Source organism: Amphibalanus amphitrite, unplaced genomic scaffold (assembly GCF_019059575.1).
Source record: "Amphibalanus amphitrite isolate SeventyFive unplaced genomic scaffold, NRLGWU_Aamphi_draft 000247F_arrow, whole genome shotgun sequence".
NCBI lineage: Eukaryota > Metazoa > Arthropoda > Thecostraca > Balanomorpha > Balanidae > Amphibalanus > Amphibalanus amphitrite.
Genome location: NW_024881742.1, coordinates 70,014 through 84,804, shown reverse-complemented (window position 1 = coordinate 84,804; position 14,791 = coordinate 70,014). Strand labels below are relative to the sequence as shown.

Genomic DNA, 14,791 nt, shown 5'->3' with positions numbered 1-14,791 from the left:
GAGAGGCGGTCAGGGCGGGGGAGAGACAGAGGGGACGGCGGTCAGGGCGGGAGGGACGGGGCACGCCATGTCACAGGTCAGACTACCGTACACATTACACAGGTCAGGTCAGACTGTCATACGAATGGGGTATCTACTATCTACAGGAGGATTTGTTTGTTTGTTTGTTTGTTTTGTTGGGTTAGGCCCTATCGGTCCAATGAGACCATTTCAGAGCCGGGAGGATGACAGGATTTAGGGGGAGACATTGGTCTGGGCAGGCACCCTAGTGAGTAGCCGGGGCTGAGCCCGTCCAGAGGACAGGCCACCCAGCGGCCAGCCCCAAGGCACTCACTGCACCCGGCTACGGGGTGCGCTCCCTCGGGAGCAGCGGTGCCGCTCTAAGGGAGCAGCCCGCATGAGATAAAGTTGCCTGTCTAGCCCGGAGGGGGGTTGCGGCGTGGAGGAGAAGGATTTCAGTATCCTGAGGATAGAAGCACGGAACGGTCTACAGGAGGAGATTTACGTGAAATATGTTTGTGTGATGCGACATTCATCACACACATATGACGTAGGTAGGTATGTGGTAATTTGAGGCACATTTGACTCAGGAACACGGATGATCGTCAACGGCCCGACACAGAGTAGAGTTGCTTTCCTTCACACGTTTACCAGTCAGTCTCAGCAGTGGTGATGTGCTGCCACCTAGTGAATTACCAGTGACCTAGCCCACTACACTAGCGCCACCACCCTCGGTGGAGCTAGGGCTACTACCAACAACAGGGCGATGTAGCGTAATCTGGACCGAAAATAGAACATGCACTGTGTGCAGCTTTTATGAATCCTCTACCAACGTATGCAGGTGGTCTAACATGTGACCTGAAATATCATGCACCAATGGTGCAGGTGCTTCACCTACGGCAAGCCAAAATAGTGAGTCGGCCACGGGCGGTGCTTGGGTAGACAGACACAGGGTATATTGAGTGAAGGGTAGGACGAACTTTGGTAGGAATTTCTAGTATAACTACTAGAAAACCTACCATATGTGGTCGGGACTAGCAAAAAGTTAGTTCAAACTAGAATATGGTAGCGCTGATGGTGGGCAGTCATGACGCGCACGTGACATTCATTTCTTAAATTTCTTAAATAACATGTTTTTGGGGCCGATTAGTGGGCAGATACATTCAATTAGCTATTAATAATTGATTATGCAAACATTCAAGAATCTACATCATTCAATTCTAGCCGAAATCACGCGGCGCTCCCAGGATTCGAACTCACGACCCTCGGATCCGTAGCCCGATACGCTACCGACTGCGCTACCGAAGACCGCGCGCCGACGATCGGAGAGGCGGATCGCGGGTGCTGGCGTGCAGAGAAATCTTTACCCTGTACGCCGTAGAAGATCGGCTGGGTTTCGTGAAAAATGGTAGAGGAATTGTCGAAAGAAAATTAATCGATCTATCATTTGAGACTAAGAACCATTGATTCCTTCAAAGGTTGACCGAGATATCGCTCGCCGAAAACAGGCCATTTAACATGTAAACCCTATGGGCTGGTAGGAAATGTACGCCGTGGAGCAGCAGTGCTACCAACTAACTTCGGCGGGGGCCGGACAGACACAGTGCTAGCACCTAGCGGTCGAACTGTGAACTAACGCTTCCGAAAGCTGACCAAGTGACTGCAGTGGCAGCAGCAGCGCTAGCCCTGGAGACTGCAACACGGGATGAGAGAGTAACACTGGAGACCGCAGCGCAGCACAGGCCACTAACACTGAAGACCGTAGCGCAGCACAGGCTGCTAGCACCGCGCAGCCGGGCTGCTAAACTCAACCCGCGAAAACAGGAATTGTTATCATTCATCATGGCCAAATTCCACCAATTCAAATTAGTTTTTAACAAGCCATTTAGTTAAGTATGCCATTAGTTTGAATTGTTATCTCATGACATTTCATGTTATACAATATTTTATTACATCACTCAGTTGCTTGTTGACATTGACTCCGTGTATGCCATAGTTCATTTTGTAAAAGGCTATGGCGAGGTTAACCAAGAAAATTGGTACCTAACTGGACTGAAAAGGTGTCACTGCAAAATGCAGTAACGCTTTTATGCAATAAATGTCAATGGAAGATTACCAGTCATATCGCGGTATGTGTAACCTTTACATGTTCCGTTACATGTTCCGCGGTCAGCTAAAGCAGAAAGTATCTGGGCAAAATGCAAGTTAAGTCTCAAGTTGACTGCCGTGACTTGTGTTCGATCATGATCTCGGCAATCAGGAAAGCCGCTTGGACTTTCCAAAGAGAAATAACAGGCAAGTGCGCTATGGAACCACGTTTGACAGCTCCGAGCTCGTGTTCTAGCGGCGAACCAGTCGATAATTTGTCGTCTAGATTAGCGGCCGGTTCGGGTTTTTGACTGCCTGATCAGCCAAAGTGTCCGACAGCGAGCAATGTGTGTCATTGCTCTCCTATTTCCTCCCCTAACCCGTTCCAATTTGGCCCTTGTCGCTGCCGAACTCGACGAGAGCATTGAACACTGGCAATGAATCAATGTCCCTGAAGACTGGCCGATTCCTGGCTGACACGCGATGTGCAGCCTTCGCCTGCTGGTCGGTCACGATATCAGCACGCTGGTATGCCGCCGCACGGAGTCTCTGTATAAAACGTGGCACGCGCGCCAAATTACGCCGATGGTGAATCAGCGCCCCCAGTAGCAGCGGTGCCTCAGTCAGGAAAATTCAGCATTCCATGCCCGTACTTCAAACGGCGACGAAAGGCCGATAACACCGAGCTCTAGCGTTACGGTCTAGGAGTATAATGTAAAATAAATGTACTCCTGTATGCCGCGTTACTGTCAAGCGATCTCAATGAAGAATAACTTTTCAAATAACGAACCTTCACATCTTCAGGAACAAAGAGTTTCGAATCTCACCTTTGTCTCCATAATTAGGCAATGACACATACCTACCTATATACTCCCAAAGTGTATTTAATGAAATAGATTATTGGCATCGAATTCCGATAAAGACACATGCATTACGACACAAAATTGTTTAAACACCATCCTTTTAGTTAGCCCTTTCACTTTCATTTCACCCAAACGCATACGCTCAGACAATTTTAATTCGGGCCCCGGTCGCTGGTTTTTGTGGTCCGGTGGCAGGATCCTTCCGACAGGGGAGGTTGCTCTCTCCTGTCTGTAATTGGGGTGGGCACATTGGCCGCGTTACTGCCGGGACAAACAATAGCGGACCCCGCGGTCTCTACCAAGGACAGCACGGCGGCAGCAGCGGTGTCCAGGCACCAGGGCGTGGCGGATCTCGGGAGGGCGTGTCAGAACGCTGGGCCGAGCGGCGCCGAGCAGCACCGACACAGAGCTGGAATTCGCCCCGCACCCCGGGAGTGCTAAAATTAGCAGCCTTGATCTGGAGCCCAGGACTGTGCTGCACTGCATGAGAAAAACGCAATGGACAACTATAACAAGCGTGTAAGAGCAAAGGAGGTAACAAAACATTTACTGAAATTCACATGCAGCAAATACTCATTTAAAAGCACGTTGCTGAGCGTAGTGGGTAAGCAGAAAACAGCACCAGTTTACTTTGTGGGACTATATTTGTCAGAGAACTCAGCGATTTATCAGTGCCCTGACCGGGCCATCATTTGTCACAATTATAGACGGACGAGTGGGCACCGTTTCCGTGGCCGCTGATCACCAATAAAGGAGTCGCGACAGAAAGCTTCAATCGATGATAAATGATGACGTGAGAATCATTTCTTGGTCTAAAACTTACGTCCAAAACTGTTATCACGAACATACGCGACTAGATAGGGCATGCTTTCCAAGCCATTGTCTTGGCACAAGTTTATATTTGCGTCTTAACACCTACAGTCGTACATAAAAAACAGCCTTCGAAAACGCAATTTACTTCAATAGGGTATGCAACTTAGCCTACATTTTTTTACATATTTCAGATTGAAGTTCTACGCCTTTCTGCCCGGTTGCATTGCTTGCTTTCTTATTCAAACGTTACATTGCACAGAAGCATGTGGCTGAAGCCACGTCTCATATTCATCAGATTTTTCACCCATCATCTGTATGTATGATCGGAACATTTACTATACAAGTGCATTGCAGCGCTTACTATGCAGGTCATTGCGCAGCATTCTCAAGTGAAAGGGGCCGATTCAGCCCCTGGATCAGACTCATGGCAAGGTATGTTCATGACACGAATGTGCAGCTCCGCAGGAAGGAATGCGCATTGTCTCCATGCTGCCAATGCCGCCCCAACTGATTCCACGGCAGTCTTACAACTGCGTACCTGCAACCTTTAAGTCGGTTGTGCTTGCGACTGATGGGAAGATTCTTGCAAAGCATGTCACGCCAGTTGCGAGTTCAATGTCGTTTGTGTGCGTGTGGCTCACGTGTACTAGGCATAAATCAAATGCAATGTGGTTTGTCTGTTTGTGATTAGATTAAAAAGTATCGAAATTTATCCCTTGATATAGTCCCTGACACAGATTACTGTAATCACATTCTAAGTGTATTCTTTACTACATAGGTATTACTGTTGTGACTTCGGCTGCTCAACATCGACTCCGTAATGTGTTTAACTACAACGATAATGACAATTAATAAGCTGAATACCCATATTATCTATCGAAATCATCATCGATGACTGAAGATTGCGTAACAAAAAACTTCAAAAGACCGGGCCCCAAGGACATCATATAATCACCCTAAATGAGCTCAACCACTTATCCCCTCCATATCAAATAAGATATCACGAACTGCGAGGCATTACCAGCGGTTGATCAGCCCATAACCCAGCTGCCAACTGGGTCAGGAGTCTGCCAGTGGCGCGGTATATGCATTCACTGAAAACGTTGCATGAGCTTCTGCAACAATCCTGCCGGGCGGCACGCAACAGAAAACGGCATCTGCATAAAGATAGACTCACCGCGAGCCTCCCCTGCCCAGCTGGGCGAGATTTATCGCATCTGTCCCGGGTGCTTTCCCCGGCGATGATAAAGCCCGCAGACACGTCGTAAACAAAGCGCCGAGTCACAGGGTGTGGGTAAACCGTGATAATGACAAGACGGCAGAATGTATGCACTCAGGACCTCTCTTGGACAAAAAAAAATCCACGGGACGTTAATGATCAGGTGGGCCTTCGATGAGCACTGCTACGAGGCTGCCTGTCTCCCGAGCCTTGTCACTAAACGACGCCTATAACGACGCTGACGAGACTGACGAGACTGGCGCGTCGGCGGCGGAATCCTGGGCCGTCGGCGGCCGGGCCGACATACGCCACATGCCGCGGAGTGCCGCGGAGTGCCGCGGGCCGGCGGTAACAGGTGGGGTGGGAGGAGCTGGGCCATCGCCCAGCTGCCCGGGAGCTGACACAAAGACGGTGTATTAGGATACAGGGAAACAGTATCCTAACTACAGGGAAACTGGGATACAGGGAAACTGGGCGACTGATAAAGTCTTGAAATTAGGACTAATCAATCTAATGACTAAAAGTAAATGCATGTAAAGTTAGCCGACTACAGAATGATGTTCCACTCCTCAAAAGCTATCAGTTGACCTGAGCGCTAAGTTGTGCCGTTTATCACGCAATTAAGCGTGTCGATTGTGAGCATTGGGAAAAAGCTATAATTTGTGAACTCAGCCCGTGTGATGCGCCACAGCCTACCACTTCAGGCAAATAATTGCCTGTGAAAAGTGGAACATCATTCTGTAGTCGACTACACAGTTCGCTAGGTACCAGTCGGTAAGTTCTACAGATATTGTTTTGTCGGCAGTCAAGTTGTGCTCTCACCAGTGCATATATCAGTGTGCCAGTATCCCATTGACTTATCATCAATTCATCCCTGCAATAGATATCCCAGGGTAAAGATAACAAACACCATCATCCAAGTTGACATGTTTCTCCGCCAACAGCATCCCTCGTCGCGCTATCATCCCCGGTAGTTTAGCCGGGGGCGTGCCGGAACTATCCCACGCTCTGACGCGTCCAACCCCAGACGGCGGCGCTTCTCACACAGCGGAGACTGTCCGCGGCGGACGCGCACACGGCAGCGGACGTGACCGAACTGGCACTAATTGCTCTCAGCGATACTATCACGGTTTCACGGCCAATGGAAGTCGGAGCGACAGCCGGGCCAGGCGGTCCGGCGGGCCGTGATGGCCGCTCGGAGACTGCGGGGACAAGCGTCCGAGAGAGACCTGGGTGGGTGACGGTCAGTCGCCTCTCAGTCTCTGTCCTCCAATAATCAGCTCAGTGAACTCAGTCGCATCAGTCGTTTCAGACACTTTTGTTGATTACGTGACTCAGTGAGGAATAAGCATTAAAAGGTGGTCCCTGATTTGCTTTAAAGATGTTGGGTGCTTTACTTTGTGTGGTGCCTGTTACCAATTAGTATAGGTCATTAGACATTGCACAACCCCAAATAATAGCAGAGCCAGACAATGAACAATTGTAGGTGTACTCAACATGTTCGATAAAAACCGATAGCGTGGTAACGCGACTGCACGGGGAAAGGTCAGCCGATGTTTGGAAATAAGCCGATAAGGCCGATGACATTTAAAAGTAAATGTACCGACCTCAACAAAGAGTCGATAGAGCATGGCATCAGCGCTGGCATTATCTAACGAGACAAAACCAGGCGCAACGACCGTAGGACGCCGAAACAAAATGAACCAACAAGACGAAGGAAAATCAAGCAGCCCATGTTCCACAGCCAAATCCACCCCAAATCTCCGTGCGAGCCAAGCCGCCCCCGGAACCCTGCACCCTCGCACCGTTCCCAGCGCGGTATAGTTATACGAGATATTTGTCCGGCGCTGCACAGCTCAACACCACACCGACCCGGACTGTGTAGCGTGTCGCGGCATTGTGCAATGTGCACCCGCCGTCTGTCCTCGATCCACGCGGCGCTGATCCCCCTAGACCGGGTACCCGGCGGCCAGGGCCGGTCATCAACCGCGGCGGATGTGCGCACCACTGCGGAAGTGACCCACTGCACGAGCCGGCAGGGTCGACCGGGGTCGCCCCGGGTCAGCCGGGGTCACCAGGGTCAGGAACGTGCCGGGTGTCACGGAGGCACGCGCCGGCCTGGCCCAACAACGATGAGGAACGGTGGAATGGCGAGAGGCGTGGCTTCGATAAAGAGATGGAGGACTCTAGTCATCTTGGAGTAAGAATACATTTAGTTTCATACGAGCGTGGGTGTAAACGATCTTTACAATTTTCATTCTACAATGCCGCATACAATAGTGTATGACAGTGCCAACATAAGACGCGCTGCGAGCGAGCACGAGAGGCAGATGTGACACGCGCGCGCCGTTCCGGTCAGGGATTCCTTTCGCCATTTGACGGGAACAAACACAGGTTTCCGCATACCGAGGCCGTCACGCAAACACGATCTGGCAGCCAGAGCGCACGCTCAGAGAACACCGTGGCGGACAAACGAGAAAACGAGGGGGACAATGGCGCCACCCTGAGGTACCCCGGCGTTCCCAGCTGCCACACGGCCGCCGCGAATTCAGCCGATGTAAGCGCAATTATGATATATTGCTTATCAAATCTTTCTCCTCCTCTCATCGGATCATAATGAGATGAGTCAAATAGACAAATATAGTACACATTTGATTGGCGCTGTTTCTTTATGAATGAACACACTTCAAAGCTTGTCTACCAAAGTATATTTCATGTGTCATGAACTATTAGCAGCACACTGAATATCATATCATGTTGCAATTCAGGATATAAATATGAAATATAATCAACACCTCACTCCCAAGCCAAAGCCGCGCTAATCAAGTGACCACAGTCAGCTAATAATCACCTGCTAACTACTGCACCTGTAGCAGTTTGACGCCGTCATAAGGCCGAGGTCGCAATTAGCATGGCTCTTCACCAGCCACCGCAGAACCGCCGTGCAGGGCTCACAGTTCCCAGCGATTGGTGTCGGTGGCTCGGGCTCAGCTCGGCTCGGCTGGGGCTCGAATCGGCTCGGGCTCAGCTCCGCTCCGCTCCGCTCGGGCTCGGTTTGGCTCAGCGCCGATCGCGGCATGCTGAGCGTGTAACGACGCATCCTGGTTGGCGGCCCGACGGCCCAAACTCATCGGAATAAAACGCGGATTACGCGCGCTTCGAGACTCGAACTAATGCGCCAGACGGTACACTTGGATGACGACCAAATCGCTCGTCCCAGCTGCCGCAACATCAGCCGCAGAAAATATCCATACAACTATCATCACTTCGATTATTTTATTCAGAATTTCGATAGCTCTCATGTCTCAGGGTCGTCTGAGTCATGCTTTGAGCTGAGGAATGCATTTTCTGGAAACTTCGAAGCCCTTCAAAGTTCGAAGCCAGGGCCGGTTTCATTCAAGGCACGTTAACCCAGACCGCAGAGCGCGCAGGGCTGAAGGAGCTCCACGCAAAGTGGCATCGGTGTCCGCCGCAAGGATTTGGACTACGATCTATCGTGCTACTTCCGCTGGATTCCGGCACAGCGGATCAATTATACGGCCCCGGCTGGACGGGTGCACGATGAGCGGTGCAGAGCGCGGTATGCCGGGCGTGGGTGGGGCTCCGCCGCGGCCCGCTGCTCCCCAGAGGGCGTCCAGCCGCCGACACCCGGCCCGCGCTGCGCCCGATTCGGCCCGGGCGGCGGTCCCGGCTGCTGGCATCCAGCGATAAATGCCAGCCCATTAGTCGCGGTCGACCACCGCCGCCGGTCGCTGATTGGCCCGACCGGACCGCCGCCGTCAGCGGCCGCTGAACACGACTGTGGACCGCGCCCGGAGGCCGGCCGACTCGGCCTAGGTTACCAAACCGAACGGGGGATGGGGAAGTGTGATGTTCATTAGCGCTCCCGCACAGGTGACGCTTAGCCAAATGTCAGGTCGTTAGCATTGCCAGTGTTACGTCAGGAAGTTGATGAGCTGGTTCAGTTAGATCAGCTTACTATGCATTTCAGACCCCATGAGACCCTACTTTTCGGCGATAATTTCTTCAATTTTTGTCCAATTAGCTTAAAATTTTGGCAAACGATATTTCAGCTCAAGCGCCAATTTTTGTCAATATGGTCTCTTAACAAAATATCAAAATTTAGAGCACTTGTCGTTGGCTCGTAATGTTAATCAGTTTTTGCACCCGGATAGAGGCTCGCTCGCTACCGCACCGGATTGGATAGGAGCGCTGGCCAATCACGTTGCGCCGGGCCCAACTAAACTCCGCCCACTGGCCGTGACCGGGATGGGTCTATGCCGCTTCAGTCGGTGTCAGCACCGCGGAGAGGTCGGAGCGGGACCACATACTGGAGACAAGTGGAAGCTGGCAAAGTTGTTTCGGGACGAAAGCCAAAAAAAATTATCTGTTTGAGGGCATTTGGTATCCTCTTCACCTTATTTTGGTATTTAAAGGGACCCTCCCACCTTCAAAAAAGTTAATGAATTGGCACGAAAGTGATGTCGCTCGGTTCAGAAAGAGCGAAAACGAATATCTACCAAATTTCATCGAAAAATATTCACCGGTTTTCAAGATATTAGACTTTTACTTTTGTTTACTTTTTGGGATCTCCGCTGTTCCTAGCGACTTTATTTGAAAGTGCGGCATTTGTTGCGCGCAAAGCAGCATATACCACCGCGTGCTACCAAACGTTTTAGTAAAAGATTTAAAAATCGTTAGATCTCCGCTGACGTCACAAATTCTAAGGGGGCATACCAATGCACTAGCCCCTTAGAATCCGAAAACTGCAAGTTTGAAATTCCATATCTCCGAATTAAAGCATTTGTCGATGTTGTGAGTGCCCAAACCGGTATTTGCAGGCCATGGCCACCAATTTGGCTATCTCAACTCAAAACTAATGTTAAGGTGGGAGTGTCCCTTTAAACATCGAACCAGCTCAGAATATTCAGAATGATCAAAATCAAGGCAGGATCTATTGGAACGGAGCCGGCCCTATGAAGGAAAGAGGGATAGACTCTTGGACTCTGAACATTTATTTAAGCCGGAGTTGCACCTATCTCATCGTCAGGTTGGGTCAGGTCACTACCCGATATATACCTATAAGGTGCGGGGCGCCGGGTGGGGCAGAAGCGTAATGTGTCGTATGGTAGAAATGGCCTTTATCGCGGTGTCATGTGTGTGCTATATTGTTAAGACGTGCACAAAAAGAAATAGCAATGTGGCAGGCGGACGTTGGGCACTACACGAGAACGATCATCAATAAACTCGTATCTTTTTTGTAAAACTTAAGTAACAGTAGGTATGTCCTCAATGGCGAGGAAACTATCTCTAGGCTTTTACTTTTCATGTTTGCATTTCAACACACAAGCTCTGGGGGCAAAGTTAGTCTGGCGACCTCATCAACCTAAGTCGATGATCAAATGGATTAGTCCTGAAGGTGTTCAATGCTTAGTTGCACCGGGATGATATAAATCGATCACGCCGGCCAGGGGCGGATCCAGGAAAACTCCAAGGGGAGGGTCATGAATCGAAGTGGTGCCCCTACCTATACCCAAAATTAAAAACTCAACGGATTTCGTCCACTTCATTTTGGTGGTGCCCCCATTTTCATTTTTTTATTCTTTTTTTATTTTTAGTCAGTATCTTAACTCTTAGCCACAACCACATTTACCAATTGTAAGCAAGTATATATGAATGTGCTATGTGTATATATGTTGTGGACGCTGAGTAGTGAGTAGGCTTACCAGGAACGTTATCAGGTAAGCAAATCGTTGTCAGTTCGACGAACTTGACCCTGGCGTCTAAAGGGTCTGTCCTTGACACTTCAGGCTTGTCAGGGGCACCAAAGTCCTTCCAGGGACACCACAAACCTGTCAGGGGCACCTACGGCCTTGTAGGGGCGCCACAGGCCCGCCAGGGGCACCACAGGCCTGCCAGGAAGCAGGGGCACCACAGGTCTAGCAAGTATACACGACAGGCCTGTCAGGGGCACAACGGGCCTGTTGGGCCCATGAGCACCCCTAGGGGCAGGGGCACCACAGTCCTTCCAGGGGCACCGCAGGCCTGTGAGGGGCACCAGCGGCCTAGCAGGGGCACCAGTCAACACAGGCCTGCCAGGGGCACCACAGCCCTGCCAGGGGCACCAGAGGCCTGCCAGGAGCACCACCGACCTCGCAGGGGTACTTGGGCCTGTCAGGGCCCAGGGGCACCACGGGCCTGTCGAGAGGCACTTCAGGCTTTTCAGGGGCACCATAGTCCTCTCCGGGCGCAGGGGTAGCAGGGGCACCAGAGGCCTGCCAGGGGCACTACAGGCCTAGCAAGGGCACCACTGGTCTATCAGGGGCACCACGAGCCTGTCATAGCCAGGCATCTCAGGCTTGTCAAGGCCCAGGGGCACCACAGGTCTGTGAGGGGCACCAGCGACCTAGCAGGGGCACCAGTCAACACAGGTCTGCCAGGGGCGCCACAGACCTGCCAGGGACACCACAGACCTGCCAGGGGCACCAGAGGTCTGCCAGGGGCACCACCGGCCTCGTAGGGGCACCTTGGGCCTGTCAGGGGCACCACGGGCCTGCCGAGGGGCACTTCAGACTTTTCAGGGGCACCAGTCCTCTCCGGGCGCAGGGGTACCAGCGGCCTAGCAAGGGCACCAGAGGCCTGCCAGGGGCACCAGCGGCCTAGCAAGGGCACCAGAGGCCTGCCAGGGGCACCAGCGGCCTAGGAAGGGCACCAGAGGCCTGCCAGGGGCACCACAGGCCTAACAAGGGCACCACGGGCCTGCCATGGACACCACAGGCCTGCCAGGGGCACCACCGGCCTTGCAGGGGCGCCTCAGGCCTGTCAGGGGCACCACGTGCCTGCCGGGGACACTTCAGGCTTGTCAGGGGCGTTACAGTCCTGTCAGGGCCCAGGGGCACCAGGCCCGTGCTGTCCCTGCTAGGCCTGTGGTGCCCCTGGCGGTCCTGTGGTGCCCCTGTCAGGACTGTGATACCCCTGATAGGCCGTTGGTGCCCCTGGCAGGTCTTTGGGCCCCCGGGCCTCAAGGGGGGGGGGCCATGACCCATGTGACCCCCCCCCCTTGGATCCGCCACTGACGCCGGCATACATTCCTAATCAAATTTCATATATCAAACACATAAATTGCATCATGTTAATGGTGATTCTGTTTTGCAATTTTGACGTAGTCTGACGCGATAGGTACATAATCTTACGCAATCATTTGAAATCAACAGCGTCTTTTATGCGCGTTTTTCACAAGCCCCGAATCTTGTGTGGAAATATAATTTTTTTGTGACTGAACAAGGTGTACGTACATTTGTGATAGATACAATTAGTCGAGGGCTTCAGCTGGTGCGTTACTTATGCGCGCTATTTAGCTCATTCGATGAAATTACGGCTGCAACGCCAACTGCACGGCAGCTACGGTCCATGCGAGCCGCCCCGGTGCGACAGCTACTGCCCCGCCCGCTCCACGCAGTCGACTGACCGGCCAAGGTCACTACCCCGTTCGCCGGGAGGGCGGAGCTTAATGGTCACGTGTTTGTGACGTCACACCTACGCACGGATAGCCTCTACTCCACTGACGGATTTACGGAGCCGATTTTAACATTACGAGGCAACGACAAGTACCCTAAAATTTGATATTTTGTTAAGAGACCATATTGGCGAAAATTGGCGCTTGAGCTGAAATGTGCATTGTGAAAATTTGAAGCAAATTGGACAAATATTGAACAAATTATCGCCAAAAATTAGGGTCTCATGGGGTCTGAAATGCATAGTAGTCATTTCAGACATGGACCCGGTCGTTACCAAACTACGCGACTTGTCACCCACCATGGGTCAAGCATGCCGGGTCAGCCGTTGCCCTTTCGACTCGTTATGAGGTCAGCCCACTGAGCCAGCTTTGGGCAGCGGTTGAGGTCATCCCAAGTCAGCTGAGGTCAGCTGGGGTCACATGGCGGTGCCTCAGGGGTTCGGCGGCCACGTGCGCCGCCTATCTGATGGCTCCCGGCGGGAGGGCCGCGGCATTACCGGAGCTGCGTGAGCTCCGCGCGGTCGCGGCGGGCGGCGGGCCGGCCGGGCGGTCCCGCGCCGCCGCCCGGCCTCCGTCCGGGTCCGGTCCGGCGTCTGAGTGCGGCTGGGAGGGAGGAGCTGGTGGCGGGGTGGGTTCATCGCGCCAGAAACACGTCCGCCATACAGGGACGGAGCTCCTGCCGACCGTTACTGAAATCACTGTCAATTGGAGACTTCCTGCGCCTTATACCATGAATCAAAACAGAATTATAGAGTAGGTGTTGATAAACAGCAGTAAAGGTTCCCTCCTGAGCTGTAAAACATGGATTTCTTCGCATCTGATGCGGATAGAGCGTCCGTGCCACTTCCAGCCCAGAATCCAGCTCAGCCGGACTGATCGATTTGCCGGTGGTAGTTTCTTTCCTCCTACCCAGCCACAAATTTTAGCTGTGCGCATCGCAAGACCCAACCCGTTACTCCCACCGCGCCCCTGCCGCTATACCTCCCCGCCCCTGACCGGTCGGGCCGCCGCGCTGACCCATCGGCCGACCCGACGATACAGCGCAGCTTCCGGAGAGAAAGCCGCCGCGTGCATTCCTCAGTGACGCCGAGACCGGCAGCCCGACCGCGATCGACGCGCCGCGCCAAACTCGGCGCACAGCGGCGAAAGTGGCGCCGCACCGCCGCGGCCACCCCAGACACCGCCGTGGATGCCGATCTGATGCAGCACCAGCCGCTGTGGGCGGGCCCCGCTGCTTTGACAGCAGCGCGGTGCATTCAGAGTCGGCCGCAGAGCCGCGTTTGAATCAGAGATTGACGCTATCTGGGCGCCGAGTTCGCCGACAGGCTGGGGACGCTGACAGGAGAACAAACACGGTGACGGCGCGGCGGGCGGCGACCCTCGTCCGCACAGCCGCGGGATGATGGGCAGAGCGAGGAGTTCTAACGCAGTCAGCAGTCAGGGTGGTGTATGGCCGACTGTCATCACACAGGCGCCGGACACTGCCACCTGACAGTGACAGCTGACAGCCGTGGACACAGACAGGGCGGTCCAGTGGTCTGGAAAGCCTGTCATCCTGCGCCGGCCGCGGTCGGGTCGCTGGACGTTTGTGTGCGGAGGGCGGGGACGCCCAGCCCGGTCCGTTAGTCCCACATAATTCGGCTGGGTCGGGACAGGGTCCGCCCAATCCGTCAACGCATGTCGAGATGCGTTAAAATGGGCCGCCGGGTCAGAGGTTACGGTAACAAACTGGCTCGGGCGCTGTCGGCGGGACGGGGCGGGACGCTGGAGCGGCTGAGGACTCAGTCGCCCCAGAACCAGTGCTCAGGTGTGGGTCAGAGTTCGATCAGGCTGGGTCGGAGTCCCATCAGGCTGGGTCAGAGTCCGATCCAGTGTGGGTCAGAGTCCGATCAGGTGTGGGTCAGAGTCCAATCCGGTCGGGTCAGAGTCCGATCAGGTGCGAGTCGAAGTCCTGCCGAGTTGTGCCGAGGGTCGCAGCGTGCGGCCGACACTTCCAGGTCAGGCGCTGAGTCCGCGCGATTGTGCTCGCCGACGAGCGATCGGACGGAAGAGGTCGGCGCCGGACGAGGTAACTACAAGGAACGGTACCGGACAGGACTGATGCATCTCCAGGAACTGACGCATAGGAAGAGCGAAGGAAACCCGGTATTCTTTAGAATTGCTTTATAGTATGGGAATACACATAGCCCAGCTGGACGATAATACACACACAATAAGTTTCGTTTATCAGTCAACACAAGAGTCCATCTTCCACGGACTGCCTCAACTAGTTCGCTCTGACTCGCGTGACGC

General features: G+C 53.2%; 1 protein-coding gene across 2 annotated transcripts in view; it reads right to left on the bottom strand.

Moving 5' to 3' along the window:
• The window catches only part of LOC122386334 (ras GTPase-activating protein raskol-like), a 137,008-nt gene that overhangs the window by 105,755 nt on the left and 16,462 nt on the right, over positions 1-14,791 (bottom strand). The gene's annotated exons all lie outside the window — the stretch shown is intronic.